We start from the raw sequence: 14,455 nt of genomic DNA on the forward strand, positions 1-14,455 counted from the left end.
ACCATTGTATGCTGTTCCATACAGGAAGAGCCTCTTTAGGTAATTCCTCACAGTTCTAAGAGGAGCACTGTTGACAAAAGGATGGACAACACTGGAGTAGGGAAGAGTCTGGATCAAATGGAGATGGAGAGGCGAGAGGTTGGACCAAGGATTTAATAGGTTTATTTAATAAAAATGTATAGAATTATTGGCCAATTATTAGTTCACTTAATCTTTACAATAGCTTCCTGAGGTGGGTGCTACTATCATTTCCATTTTTGAAATAAGGAAGCTGAGACACAGAGATGTTGATAGCTATGCAAGGTGGCATTCAAGTAGGGATTTTAACTCAATGAAGAGGTCCCAGGTACCCCCACCTCTATGTTGCCTCTCCATAAGGCTGCCCCCCAGTTAGGGAAAGCAGCTAACATGAACCACTATGTGTGCTATGTGCAGCACTGTGCTAAATGCTGTCTCTGTATTATTTCACCTTATTCTCACAATAACTCTTAGAAGTAGATGCTAATATTAGTCCCATTTTATAGACGAGCACATCACTGATCAGAGAAATTAAGTTAATCTTCCCCAAAGTCCATCAGGCTTAGCATAAAAGAGCTGAGATTCCAACCTTGGTCGTGCAGACTCCAGAATATGTGCTGAGAACCACCATACCCTATTAAAGAATGTACAAGATGGATGAAGGAGGAGGGGGAAGGGGACATTAATGTAATTCAGACTGGGTAGAGGAAGGAACTTGAATCTAAACATGGGACAGCCAGGGGCAATGAGAATCCGTACATTCCTGTATCATTAATGCAATAATTTAGTTTTGTTTTTTTTTTAAGGTATGTTTTATTCATTGGTATAAATATAATCATAAACTGCATTGCCTGGGAAAGTTTGTGAAAGGAGGGGCTTCAACTGCAGGAGTTCTAAAATTAACAAAGACCTCTTCTGAAGTTTAGCTTGGGAGGCCCCAAATTTAAATCTATACCCCCCAGCTGGACTGGAAAAATATAAAAGCCAAACGGCCAAGTTAGCCTTGGAATCCTTATATTGCCCTCCAAGAAGCATACGTTCTGATTGAGTGTTGAGCACAGCAGGAAATATCATTACAGACCTAGAATCCAGATTTCTACCAGAAAATGCGAAGCATCTGGCAGTTTTGAAAGGTAATCTTTCCAGATTTACTTTCACATAAACTATACTCCACTACAGCACTAGAAATCATGGGGGAAGATTGTTTTTAATATAGTGGTTCAGAGAACTGCACAGGGAAACTTAAATGAAGACAGCATTTCATCTCCAGGTCTTTATTAGCAAAAATAGCACCCTAGACCTTCCTTATTTGTTAAGAAAGGTGGGCTCACTAGGATAGTCTTAAGACATTTCCCAATGCCTCCTATGTAGCACATTAATTTCTAGGGAATTCTGTGGGGTGCCTCTTTTCTGAAGCAATTGGCCATTGATTACCCATTAGTTTGGTGGTTGTTATTTTTCTCTACAGGAAGCTAACTGAAGTTTCAAATTATCTTCCATGACTTTTCTGTGAGCACAGCACCAAGTTCCTTTATTATTAGTTGGAACGACCAGTTTCTGGTTTTGTTTTTTGTTTTTGTGGGTTTTTTTTTTTTTAATTATATCTCCAGTTTTAAATCCATGTGGATTGAAGGGAAACACATTGTTTTCTTTTTTTCTTTCTTTTTTTTCTTTCTTTCAGAAATAATGTGGATTGAGCTATGCATAAACAATCGCGAAAACATTCTCATAGCTTTCATTGCACTCCTAACATCTCTCAGATGATTTCTCTCAGCACAAAACCTATTATAAGCAAGGGAAGGTCAAAGTATAGATTTTAATCTTGGAGGGGGAGGTAGATAGAAAATAGAGCAAAACCAGACAACTTGAGAAATTCTCAATGATCAATGTTCTCAACATCATAAAATGGAAACAGGAGAGTTTTGTTGTTTCTTTCCTTTTTTTTTTTTTTAAAGACATCTTGGAAATAGTCATTTATAGCAGAATGCACAACGTGAGATGTTTGAACTGCATGTGAAATATAAAAGCCAAGCTGAAAATGTACATTATCAAGATTGTTAGACAACACTGCATTATTGTTTTTCCAAAAGCAGAGCATGAATTTGGATCTTAATTACAATGAAAGCAAATGTGTAAAAGAAAAGTTTATCTCCTATTGTTGTTTGTCTATAATTGATAGTGTGACAAATAATTGCACCGCTATTGTGTATGGCAGATAAGTAACTTCGGTAGAAATCTTGCCCTACACGGCAACCAAACAGCTGTTTATCATTGGCCTAATTATCAAGTTAATGAGATGCTAATTTCTATATTCATAAGGCATGCATGAGCAAGTACTAGTGTATGCAAAACAGGGTTTAGTGACAAACTTAATAAATAACATAGCAAGGTATTGGTAAATAAACACAAATGGTTTTAAAATCTAGGACTTAGCTCACTGGGAAACTGTACAGCTCCAGGATGCATGCCCGGCCGTCTACTGTCTTTAATGCATACACAGTGCTGACAGCAGCCCTCTTTCACTCGGTAGTCTTGATTCAGCTCCTGCCGTGTCTATAGAACTCCTATTACAGTTGCTCAATGGGGGCAGAATCAGACACACTGTGCAGATTTATGGATGGCTGTTTCAATCCCTATGGGATTGTGGTGCCAGGCTTCCAATTTCCCCAGCACAAGATGGGATGCCCTTTTTTAGGAAATTAATATTATCAGGAAAACTCTCCAATAAGCACTGCAGTGAAACACGCTTCTTCCCTTTCTCCCAGGCAACAGTGCCTCTATGGGAAAGTTTGTGTAACACCCAGATTTGGGGTTTCCTCATTGACTTGAAGAGAGGAACTCTTTGGTTTTGTTTTTTTAGTAATAACTGTGACAAAAGTAATAATAGTGACACTTAAGTAGTTAAACCAAATAGGAAAGCATGTGACAATTTGCAAAAATTGTCTTCAAGACCTGGAATTGCAGGAAGGAAAATGATTTGTGTTGGTTTTAAGATAGAATGTGAAACTTCTGAAATGTTTTGAAATGCCGACTTATGCCATCTCCTTCTTGTCATAGAATATAAGGTCATTAAGAGTGCTCTTCGGGGGCAACCGGTTTGCCATCACCTTGAGGACCTATTCACACTGCTCTCTGGTCCGTACAATATCACACAGATGAAGAAAAGTGGTGGATCCAGAAAAGTTGCTTTGCCCTTAAGCGCAGAGCTACATGGCCTGACAATCAATTTCCCCTTGTTTGTTTTTTAGAATTCAGCCACAAGCACGGTGTGTCGAACAGCTAGCAATGAAAATAAAAGACTGGAGGTGTCACCAAGAAAGTGGGTGGTGTGTCTTTTTTAATAACCTGTTATATGATCATCCTGATCAAGAGGTGTCGAACAATGTCATGTTTAAAGTTGTATCATGGTTTATTTCCTAACCTGAAAACCTACAGAGGTGCTAAATGAATGAAGGTGCATGGATTCACTCAGCATGCAAACTGGTAGTAATATGCTCCCAGTCATATTTTGAATCTCTATTATTGAGAGTAACCAAGTTACAACAGCTGGTTCCTTCATTCTAATGACATTATTAGTAATGATAGCTCTACCTTGCATTTGGCGTTTGTCATATGTTGATTTATAGGAATTTTATAGTAAACCTGAGGGTTTCGACTACGTGTAAGTCGGTCTCATTATTTTACAGGTGTAGTTATTGAAGCCCCAAGTATAGAGATTGTTTGTGACACAGCCAGGACTAGAACTCTGAAACCTTGCTCATTCTCCCTCTCTTTCTACTTCAATAATCAAGCTGAAAAATGATCAGGGTGTTTGACATGGCATGCTTTGCAAATTTGCTTATAACAAGCAAAACAGGAAAGTGTCTGATGTCTGACATGATTATAAAATGGGATTTTCTGATTTTTCTATGCACAGTAGCAATTAGTCATGTACCCTCAGGGAATAAGAATACAATTCACCTCACAGAACCATAATTCTCTGCTATGAGCAGAGTACCTCATTTTCTGATATAACTTTTCCCTAATCACTCAGAAAGGACTGAAGAATATTCTAGGGACTCTAAGTCATTCACTTCAATACACACCCATTGAGAAATCACCACATAATAGGAATTCCAGAGAGCATGGCTCTGTGTTATGGGGGTGTGGAAGATTGGAGCCATTTTCCAAGAATTCAGATGCTGTTGGAGCAAACAATGCAGTAGGAATTGCATGGCTGAGACCATTATGTTGATCAAATCTAGCTAATTATAGAATAATGTAATTCTGGTGGCTTGGGTCAAACCAATGCCTTAATGAATTCTCATGGAGGAGTCTTAATTCTAACTGTTTCTTTAGATCCAGGACCATGAGTAGCAGTGATGTGCAGAAATAAAGCAGAGTCCACTCTGGGATTTTGGAGGTGAGATGGGAGCACATACAGCTAACTCAGAGTTCTCAAACATTAGTGTGCATCAGATTGACTTGTAGCTTTGCTAAAAACACAGATACTAAGAACCAGTCCCTGACCTTCTGAAGCAGAGCCTCCAAAAATGGGACATGAACATCTTCATTCTTAAGAGTCTTCCTAGGTAAACTTAATATTTACTAGAGTCTGAAAATCCTTAGGTAGGTAGGTTTTCAAACTCCATGAAGACAAGAACCCACCTGTCTCCTGAAGTTCTGAGTCATCTGAATAAATATTCTTGAATGAATTAATAAATGAAAAAGTAGAAATTCAGGAAAGTATTAGAAAACCAGAGTAGGATGCACTCAAAACAAATAAAGGTGTGATAGGCCAAAGCTCCAGGATGACCCAAATCAGAACAGCACCTGAGAACAAAGAAATCCCCTCAAGTCAGGTCCAATGAAGACAGAAGACAAAAACAAAAACAAAACACATGGACTTCATATAACTGAGCATGTATGAAAACCACTATGCTTGACCAAGCAGAATGTCACACCAGCTGCCAGATTTCTTCAGATTAGGATGCACTTTATTCACATTCGCATATCTCTGAAATCAAGATGCCCCTCCCATTGGGTGCATTTTACCACTTGCACTATCCTGGATTGAACTCTGGTTTGTCCTTCTTCCAGGGAAGCTTTTGTGTTTGTTCTTGCCAGTCACCTGAGGGCACTATCAAGCCGAGACCACTTCAAATTAAATCCTCTCCTGAGGATTTCTGGACCACATGAGCACTGTGAATTCAGGCTGTATACCTGCAAAAGTGGCGAACTATAGTTCATATTTTCATGAGAGATACTTTCCCCCTTCCTCCACCCAGTGTCAATGTTGAAACTACAAGTTTCCCTAATCGTCCTTTTCTGAATGTTGGGTTTAAGTCTTATTTACTTCTGCAGTGAGGATTTAGGATGGATTTTGCAGAAATCAGCTATTAGATTCCAGAATGTGCGCTCCTCCCCTTACTCTACTTTTTCTCACGCTTTGTTTAGAGAGGAACGTTAAATATTGCAGTTTACAATTGAGAGGATTTTATATATGATAAAATATGGGTCCTTTCCACTGAGATTCTCTAAAATTCACAGCTGAGTAGTTCTAAGTCTATGGGGAGAATAACAGGAAGGTCAACATCTGCCTAAACATAGAGTGACTAAAAACACCAAGTTCAGGTCCTGATAAATCTTTTGGATTTGTCACATTCTGGATACTGACGCAATGGCACTCAGATTTCAGAGGCTCCTGTAGGATGTTGTAGTGCCATTTGCCACATTCACAGATTCATTGTGAGACCGTCTTTCTTCTCTTCTCCTACAATGTTCAGCATATGCTAGGTGCTCATGTCGTATTTACTGAACTCCATGTTCTAGAACATGACTGTCTAAACACAACTTGATTTGGCTCTGCACGCAAAACAAAATTTCTACTCATGTTGGTTTCTAAGATCTGTCTGGCAATCACTTCTGGGCAACATTAGGAAATTATGCATGGTTTCTGGGTAAATGTTTTAATAAAATTCTTAACATTTGCAGAATTCGTTTTAAATGTTGTTCTCTTGTTGATGCAGCTGTTGGGATCAGATGGATTTCTGTGTTTTGCTTTGCTTTTGTTTTGTCTTTCCCCTGAAGAAATTGTTGTTATAAATTCTCACTTTAACTAAAACTAATTTTTTTTTTCAGTAATATAAAATGTATCTTAAGTGGTGATGGCTGGATTGATGATCCTCTGGCGTAGCTCAGTCTGTATATTGTCCCTCCCTCCTCCACGAGACAAGCCAACATTCTGCGGAGTACTCAAGATTGCAAGCTGCATTTCCCCCCTTTAGTTAGTCTGTTCCTCCTTTATTGCCACCCAAACTTGCTTTTCTTTGACTCCAGTTTATTTTTTCCCCTTAGAACACAAATTTTACATTTATCTTTCCTTTTATTTTTTTCTTGAGTTTTATGAGGTGAAGGCCCACCCCATAAAACCCTGTGGCCCTGCAGCTGTCTCCTAAAATAACTACTTTGAAGTGCCTGCCCTTAGTTCCAACTACTTCTTCCTCACCAGCTGCCAGTCTACCAACTCTGGGAGGAAGCTTGGAAAGCAGAAAAGTCTGTGTGATTGTCAGTGGAGCAAACTGTGAAGAAAAGGCAGAATTATCAGCTCCACGTATCTCCAGTTTCTGAAAGAAGTGGTGTCCTAGTCTATCCAGACAGCTATAACAAAATACCACAGACCCAGTAGTGTATCAACACAAGTATATTCCTCTAAATTCTGGAGGCCAGAAGTCTGAGATCATGGTACCGGCAGGGTCAAATGAGGGCCCTCTTCCAGGTTGCAGACTTCCACATGGCAGAAGGGCCTAGAGAGCTCTGTGGAATCTCTTTTGTGAGATCTCTAATCCCATTCATGAGGGCTCCACCCTCAAGACCTAATACCCTCCTAGAGACCCCACCTTTACTATTACCTTTGGCAGTTAGGATTTCAACATGAATTTGGGGTGGACAGATTCAGACCATAGCAAATGGCAATCCTATTATGTTAGATAAACCCAATCTTCTCTTCAAGTTCCAACGGATGGATAATCAGTAATATTTTCTTGAATTCTTCCAGTAACCTAAGAACAACATAACTTCTTCCTTCCCCTTTTTCTTTCTCATTTCCTTCCTCCTTTGTTTCTTCCTCTTAATCTTTCCCTCTTTGCCTCTTCTTTCTTCTTTATTTTTTCCTTTTGCCCCAAATTCTATGACTTGAACTAATGGAGTATCATTTTTTGGTAATAGTGATCATAAATCACTGACTGTCATCTCTAACTATATATCACACTTTCTACTAAAGGCAAGTATGTCAAAGCATATTTGCCCACGGTTATCACTTCCCAAACTCCACACTCTACAGGTCCTATAATGAAATAAAACAAGAAACATATGTTTACATAGTTGCATTTGGTCTTTCTAGTGAAATAATTGTAATGATAAGAATCTTGGCAAATTTTACAGCACTACCTAACATTTTATTGAGCTCATACCTAGGTATTGACACATTCAAAATTCTTTACATGGATATTCTTGGTTAATCTGTGAGGCAAGCACTGTATTTCCAAATTTTACAGATAAGAAAACTGAGCCCCAGAGAGGTTAGATAACATTGCCAAAGTCGTGCAACACTAAGTTTGGGTTATGATCTCTATATGAATATCTTGATATTTGGAGAATTTTTGGTTAAATAAGTTTAAAATTCCCTAAGTAAATACATATAGAATTTTTCTATAATAAAGAGCATGTTTAAGAGAAAGAAATTACAGTTACGATGTATATAGTTTTAGACACTTACTAATGAGAGTGGATCCATTCTCTCAGCTGTATCACTCTGTATCCAGGATCCAGGATCTGGAATAGGCTTGTGGCTCTGTAAACTGCACATCATTCTTTGGGAAGCCTTGCTTATGGTAAGGTTAACAATTTATTCAGGAGGTGCACTTGGTTTTTCAAAACCTAATTCCTAGAACATTTCCTGTTTCTAAGAATTCTCCAGCAGGGTGTAATTATCAAGATACAGTTCTTCACTCCATGCCAGCGGATGCTTGGTGGTCCCTGACTCAGTAGTTTAAAAACTACTTTGCTCACCACCATATCATCTCTTCTTGCCCTGAATAGCCTCAGCAATCATTTTCCTTTCCTAAGCAGCTCCTGCTGTATAGTCTTTTAATAACATTCCCAGGGATGTTTACTCTACAGATGGTGGTGCCACTTTGACCTTTATTCATCACAGGCTGAGTAACAAGGTGTGATTCTCTTGAGATTCTCTCTCATCCTCTTCCCAATTCATCTTCTTCACATCAATCACCGAGTCTTTGACACCTACCTTCTCTTTTCCCTGCCTGCGTGGACTCTTGCACAATTCTGCATTCCTAGAGCAAAATATCCATGTGTCTTCCGTGTTAATGTTGCATTGGCCGATCCCCAGGATTTAGTCAGAACAGATAATCCCAGGAACCACAGAGCAGTGTCAGCTGCTCCAAGAGTACATTAGGGAAGGAATAAGGGATGCCTCCTTCTGGGTTTTCCTTGTACACTTGGTGATCCCAGTTCTTTCTTCTATGAAGTGCTCAGGAGGCCCCACAGAATTAGTTCCATCTACATTAGTGAGTCGACCTCTCTATAATCTGTTAAGTGAGTTCTGTTAACAGATGGCTCACAAGGGTGCCTGTAGAGCAAGAACTAAGGTTGTGAGGTAACAGTGAGGTGACAGGCTCTCCCATGTGTTCTATACATGTGTACTGATAAATTATGAAATTGTGTGGCTATTTTGTTGACAAAAATAACTTTTTGTTACTGGTTTTTCCCGGATCCAGATCCACTCGAGGGCTATGTCAGAGTCAGTATCTATCTCTCTTCTTTCAGCAGCTTTTAGATATTTTCCAGGGTCCAAAACTCCCCAGTTCCTCAACCATTTAAAACCATTTCACCAAGTGAGCATGCTACATGGTCCTGCTTCTCAGTCCTCATATATAACCTATTATATTTTATTTGATGATGGAAGCTATATGAATTTCCAGTTGATTTACAGAAAGGGAGAATTAAGCAAACCCCAAATGCAGGGAACTGTTTCTCATTTTTAGATGTTGTTGAAATTTTCTATTATAAAATCCTTAATTCAGCGATGATGAAAATTAGGATAGAATAAAAATCATGAATAATTTCACTCAAATAAACTTTCATTTCAAATTTAAATCTACCAGAACAAAACAAAATGTTTAAAAAATTTCTTATAATTTTTACTTAATTTCTATGTATAACGGAGCTACACCTGCATATGGCAGGTGATCAACAAGTATTTTATCCAAGGTGAACCAGAATTCCCAAGGGGCTACTCCTAGCAAAAACAAGTAAGTCAAACTAAAAAAAGAGACTGCAACGCCTCAGGGGCTATCATTTTTGGGGATGGAAGTGGGAATGAACTGGGCAGAGAGATTACTGGAGGGGATATTGCCTGAGGCCTTGGGAGAGGTTGTTGACTGGAGTGTGTAACTAGAGGGAAGAGGCTGTGCCTGGTGGCTAGGTGGGATGGAGTAAGCAAGATGGAATGAATAGGAGCAGCTGCAGTGAGAAAACAGCTTCAAAGGGAACATTAGGAAGTTTTCCTATGGGATGAACTGTGTACATTTTTATATATTTTTAATACTGCCCTTCCAAGAAAATTCATAATAAAACTCGATTACTCTTTAACAATTTTGAAAGTTAACCCTATAATTTTGAAGCAACACCACTCTGAGACTGGCTCTGAGGAGCTCAGCCTCCTTTAGGCTCCTGAAATATCTATTTTGCCCCCACCTCCCACATTTATCTCAACACTTAGAAACCGTGGATTCTCTGAAGACAATGTATCTGTTTCCCAAGAAGGGGTCAGGCTGAGAAAAGCCCCTTTCTGACCAAATTTCACTCACTTTAACAGGATCAGTCCTGGAAGACTTGTCCTAGTTGCAGGTGGTTCCGGAGAAGGATGAATCCAGGGCAGGCACATAGGTCAAATCAGACACAAATTGCATTAAGCATGAATACAGTGAATTGACAACAGGAGTCCAACATGGAATAGTTGCTTTAGTGGCTGGTTTCTGCAGGTTGGGAGATTCCCAGCTGGATGACAATCATAAGTTGTCTCTGCAGCCAACGGCTTCTTGCTAAGTAGATTTTGGGATCTGGGCTGCAAAAATAAAGTTCGGATTTGTCTCTTGGTTGCAATCAACTGAATGAATTAAACTTGGAGCATCATGGGTGGGAATGAAGAAGTTGGGTTTTTGCTGGGACTACCCTCTATGAAGGATCTTGTGCTACTTCTGACTAAATGAATTCTGAATCACCCATGCTTCTTTGAACATTTATGTCAAATGCCCTGGCAGGAGGAGTCAAGTGGGACAAATTTAAATCACATGTGAGTTCCCATTAGCTGTTTTTTCTACTTTAAAACAGAAAATATCTTTTTTTTTCCTTGGATGCCCATTAGGAACCCATCTCTCATCCAGACATACACAATGGCAGATTCCATAAGCATATGAGGTTTACAATGCTTTAAAACAAAACAAAACAAAACAAAACCCACAACACTGATTAAAAAAGAAGTGATTATGAGGTCATTTACCAGAACTCAAAAAAAGAATGGAGTTCAGTTGTAAAAACATCACACATCAAATAGCTTGGGGTGGGGGAGTTGATAGACCCTGTTGTCAGAGCTCAGCACTAAGTCAAGGCTGCTCTGGTAGCAACTGGATTCTGAGAGTGAGTTTTAATCTGGAGGTACACAGTATCTCCTGCTACATGGAACACTTTAAATGGGGACTTGAGAGTGTTGTTGGGCCTGCTAGTTTCCAGATTGAGGCCAATCAAAAGCAGTGATGGTAAAGACTTTAATATGGGATTCAGTAGACAATTATTGGCATTTTAATACATGCTACAATAAGTTACATCAACTCTACATTGACACAGTGAAGTGGTGGTTTGGAAGCATTATACAGATGATTTATTTTGCTTCTGTGTTAATTTGTCTAAGCATAATAATTCCCAGGTGACCTGTAGGAATCATATTGCTTACCAATTGGTAAATTGCTGTGATTGGTGGACTTTCAAAAAGCTTTGCAAAAGGAAATAAACCCTGAAATGTAATGTTGATATCAACTAGACACCACTATTCTAATTTTACTGCAAAAAATACATTGGCTGGGGTCATTAATAGCTTTAAATCCCCTCCAGGTCTCCCAGCATTCCTTGGCTAAATGCCAGGGTCTGGGCTGACCACTAGCCAGATCTCAGCTCTCTGATGCTTGGCAACACTCAGGCTATTTGCAACTATGTGCTCCCAGATGCATTCCTTTCTTCTGTGCCTAAGGATGCAGAGGGATGCTAAAGGTATCTTTATGACAGCGTAAGATTCCTTGTCACAGGGATAAAATTCAGTGGACTTTTATAGCAGCAGCTGCTCTTCTGGAACTAGAAGAAATAACTCTCCAGGTAATCACAAAAGAAAAAAGGAAAAGGGATGAAAGAAGAAATAGAAACAAATATATTATATTCACGAAAAGTATCAACAGGGCAGGAGGGAGGGCTAAGAACAGCATTTATTGTGTTTTGACTATGGCTTCAAGGTTCCCATTAAGCTCAGGAAAAGGAGAAATGCAGGCAGTCAGATGTGGATGTCACAGCCAAGAAATGCTGTCATCTGCAACATTGCCAGCTCTCTGGTCTCCAGGGCCAAAATTGTAGAAGTGATTTTCTAGTCTGAGAAATCTAAAGATATAAAGGTAAAAAGCATATAGGGTATTTCACGATGTTTGATAGCTGCTGATTGTGTAACAGAAAAAAAAAAAATAACACTTTGGGACAGAACACTTTCCCTTATCTGTTAGAGAAGTTTATTAGGCAGAGAAATCTTTGAAGAAGGTGGCAAGGACCTGGGAGTAATGGCCGTGGACATCCTTTACGGAGTCAGAAATTACAACAACAAACAGAAAGTATGAAATAAGGTTTCCTCATTATTTCATAAATTTTATCTGTAAGATGAATTCTTGTTGCGAACACTATCAGGGACATTGGATTTCTCTGATCCCTGGTGGAGAACCCATGAAAATTCCCTCCCTAACAGGTAACAGGCTGCAAATAAGTCATTCCTTCCAGAAGTCTCTGACTCTAACTTCAATGATGATTGGAACTGCTTTGATTGCATTCAGGCAAATGACTCATTGACTCCACAAGAAGCGCGTGCACACACGCGCACCCACACACGGGATCGTTAAATATAAATTTTCACATAGCTTGCAAATTTCACCAGCCTTAAAGAAATTGTCTTCCACTGAAACATGTCTACTGGAGCGTGGCGTGCCAGTCATTACAGCATCTTATACTTCATGCTGTGCAAGCTGCCTGCCCCCAGTTAGAACTGTTGTAGATTTAAAAAAAAAAAAAAAAGAAGAACTGTTGTAGATTAGTCCTAAAATTTCTCAATCTATAGGTCTCTAATGTCAAAAATCGTGGTTAGCATTTCTTTTTTTAAGTGTTAAAACTCTTTTTGATGCAAGGTCAATAATGAATAGCGCTTCCTCTGAATACCTGGTGAAAGAACTCTTTCCGATAGAGCTCTTCAGGGCATGTGGGTATTTGGGGTCAATATCTAGGGCTCTGGCAATGTGGGAGAGGATGTATGATGGTGAAGAATCTGTTAGGTGTAGCAACCACTTAATTAGGAAGGTGACTTACTGCCTGTTTCCTGGGTGCTGCATTTCCCAAGGCTGTCCGGTCTAAATCTGATTTCCAAATATTTGACTTGCTCATGGAGGTCAAGTGCCTGTCACAATGGGTTTCATCCCTGTCAGCTTCCCAGTAGCTCTCCATTCCCTAGATGAATCCTACCTTTATTCTCAGAATGTTACTGGGCAACTAACGAGGCAGTACTTTCACCCATTTCTGAAAGCGAATTACATCGGACGCCCTATTTTATCAAACTTTGTTTCTTTTAACCCATCCCTATATATCACTGAAATAAAAATTCAATTATTATAACTCTTCAACTTGTATTTAGGCTTTCCAAAAATAGCATAGATTCTCCTTAAAATCAAATAAACTGATTTGAAAAGGTATGTAAGTCATATTTACTTTCGTTTATGGTGTTTTCCCTGTCTCTATGGCCTACACTTCCTTGCTTCCACAATCAAATGTGTTTGATTGCAATGATGCAGTCAATTTCTCCAGCCTTTGACTCAAGGATGATGCCCCATTTCACTGACATAACTTACATATTATGGTGTAAACCCCTACAGACTTACTTGCTGGATATTGTTCTTCCCAAAGTATCACTTCAGACTTTTCTGAAAGTTCCCCAAGGATTCCTCACAAAAGCTCAGGAGTAGATTTCTACAGGTCTTTCATAGAAAAAAATCCTTCCCTTGTTTACACCATCCTATCTTTAATGTCGATGGGATTAGAAGGAGGTCACTCCAATAAATTTGTGGTTACTGTTGTAATATCCTCCTCTGTAGAGTGGATCCCAGGGTTGGGAGGCACCTTTAAAAAATACGTCTCCGATGGTGGTAATTTGAATGAGGGATGATGGAGTAAAGAGCATCTGGCATGGCCATTTAGAGGAATGTGATGTCATTCTCTGAGTTAATGATTATAAGGGTGATACAGGAGAGCTTGGTTCTTGTCTCACGGAGTCCAAGAATGAATCTCGTGGACACAGGAGAGTGAATCAAGGGATAGAAGTTTATTAAGTAAAGATACAGAGAAAGCTCTCAGGAGGGAGAAGGGTCCTGACAGGGTTGCCACTGAGGGCTTGTAGGGTTGGTCTTTTATTGGAAGCCTAATCAGGGAACTTAAATCCTTTTAACATATCCATTGATATCACCATTAAGGACTAGTGATAACATCTTTAGTGGCTTACTTCTTCCTTGGGATCGTTTATTCTTTGTTGGTCATGGATGACTGTCATAAAAAGACACCCTCCCTGCCCACACCTAGGGCAGGGTGGTCTGGCTTATTCCTTTATCTCTGGTTTCCTTACACCTAAGCATCTTTGGAATTTTTGCGAGCCTGCTTCCGTGGCTCCCTACCCAGCCCTGCATAGCCCCATTTGTCCCTAACTCAAGGGGAGATAAAAGTGTGCCTTGGGAGTTGAATGGTAAGTTTGGTTTGGGGGCCATCAGTTTTTTTTACGTCCATATAAAATAACCAGTAGATGGTTAATAATATACAAATAAATCTTAGGAGAGTGGTGTGGTCTGGAAACATAACCGTGGATGTTATCAGGATACAAATGGTAATTAAATTCATGAGAATGGACAATCTTAATACAGGGAGTCTATAGTCAGAGAAAAAAAGTCTCAAAGGATCATCAACATTTAAGGGGAAGTCCAGGACTGATAGTCTGAGAGAACACTGTTGGAAGATCCAAGAGGAATAAAGAAAACCAGTAGAGAATAGAACTCATTTATTGGATGTGGGTATAACACATGAGTAGTTAAAAATG

At 39.4% G+C, this 14,455-nt stretch overlaps 1 long non-coding RNA gene across 10 annotated transcripts in view; it reads right to left on the reverse strand.

Moving 5' to 3' along the window:
• The window catches only part of LOC140637838 (uncharacterized), a 161,045-nt gene that overhangs the window by 111,602 nt on the left and 34,988 nt on the right, over positions 1–14,455 (reverse strand). For 9 of the 10 annotated variants that reach the window (XR_012034911.1, XR_012034916.1, XR_012034915.1 and 6 more), the window contains exon 2: positions 9,888–10,144. This is a non-coding gene — a long non-coding RNA (uncharacterized lncRNA). Of the gene's footprint in view, positions 1–4,981; positions 5,221–9,887; positions 10,145–14,455 lie in introns of those variants that run through there. The other variant, XR_012034910.1, reaches the window with a different exon arrangement.

The sequence above is a fragment of the Canis lupus genome, chromosome 8 (assembly GCF_048164855.1).
Source record: "Canis lupus baileyi chromosome 8, mCanLup2.hap1, whole genome shotgun sequence".
In the NCBI taxonomy this organism is placed as follows: Eukaryota; Metazoa; Chordata; class Mammalia; order Carnivora; family Canidae; genus Canis; species Canis lupus.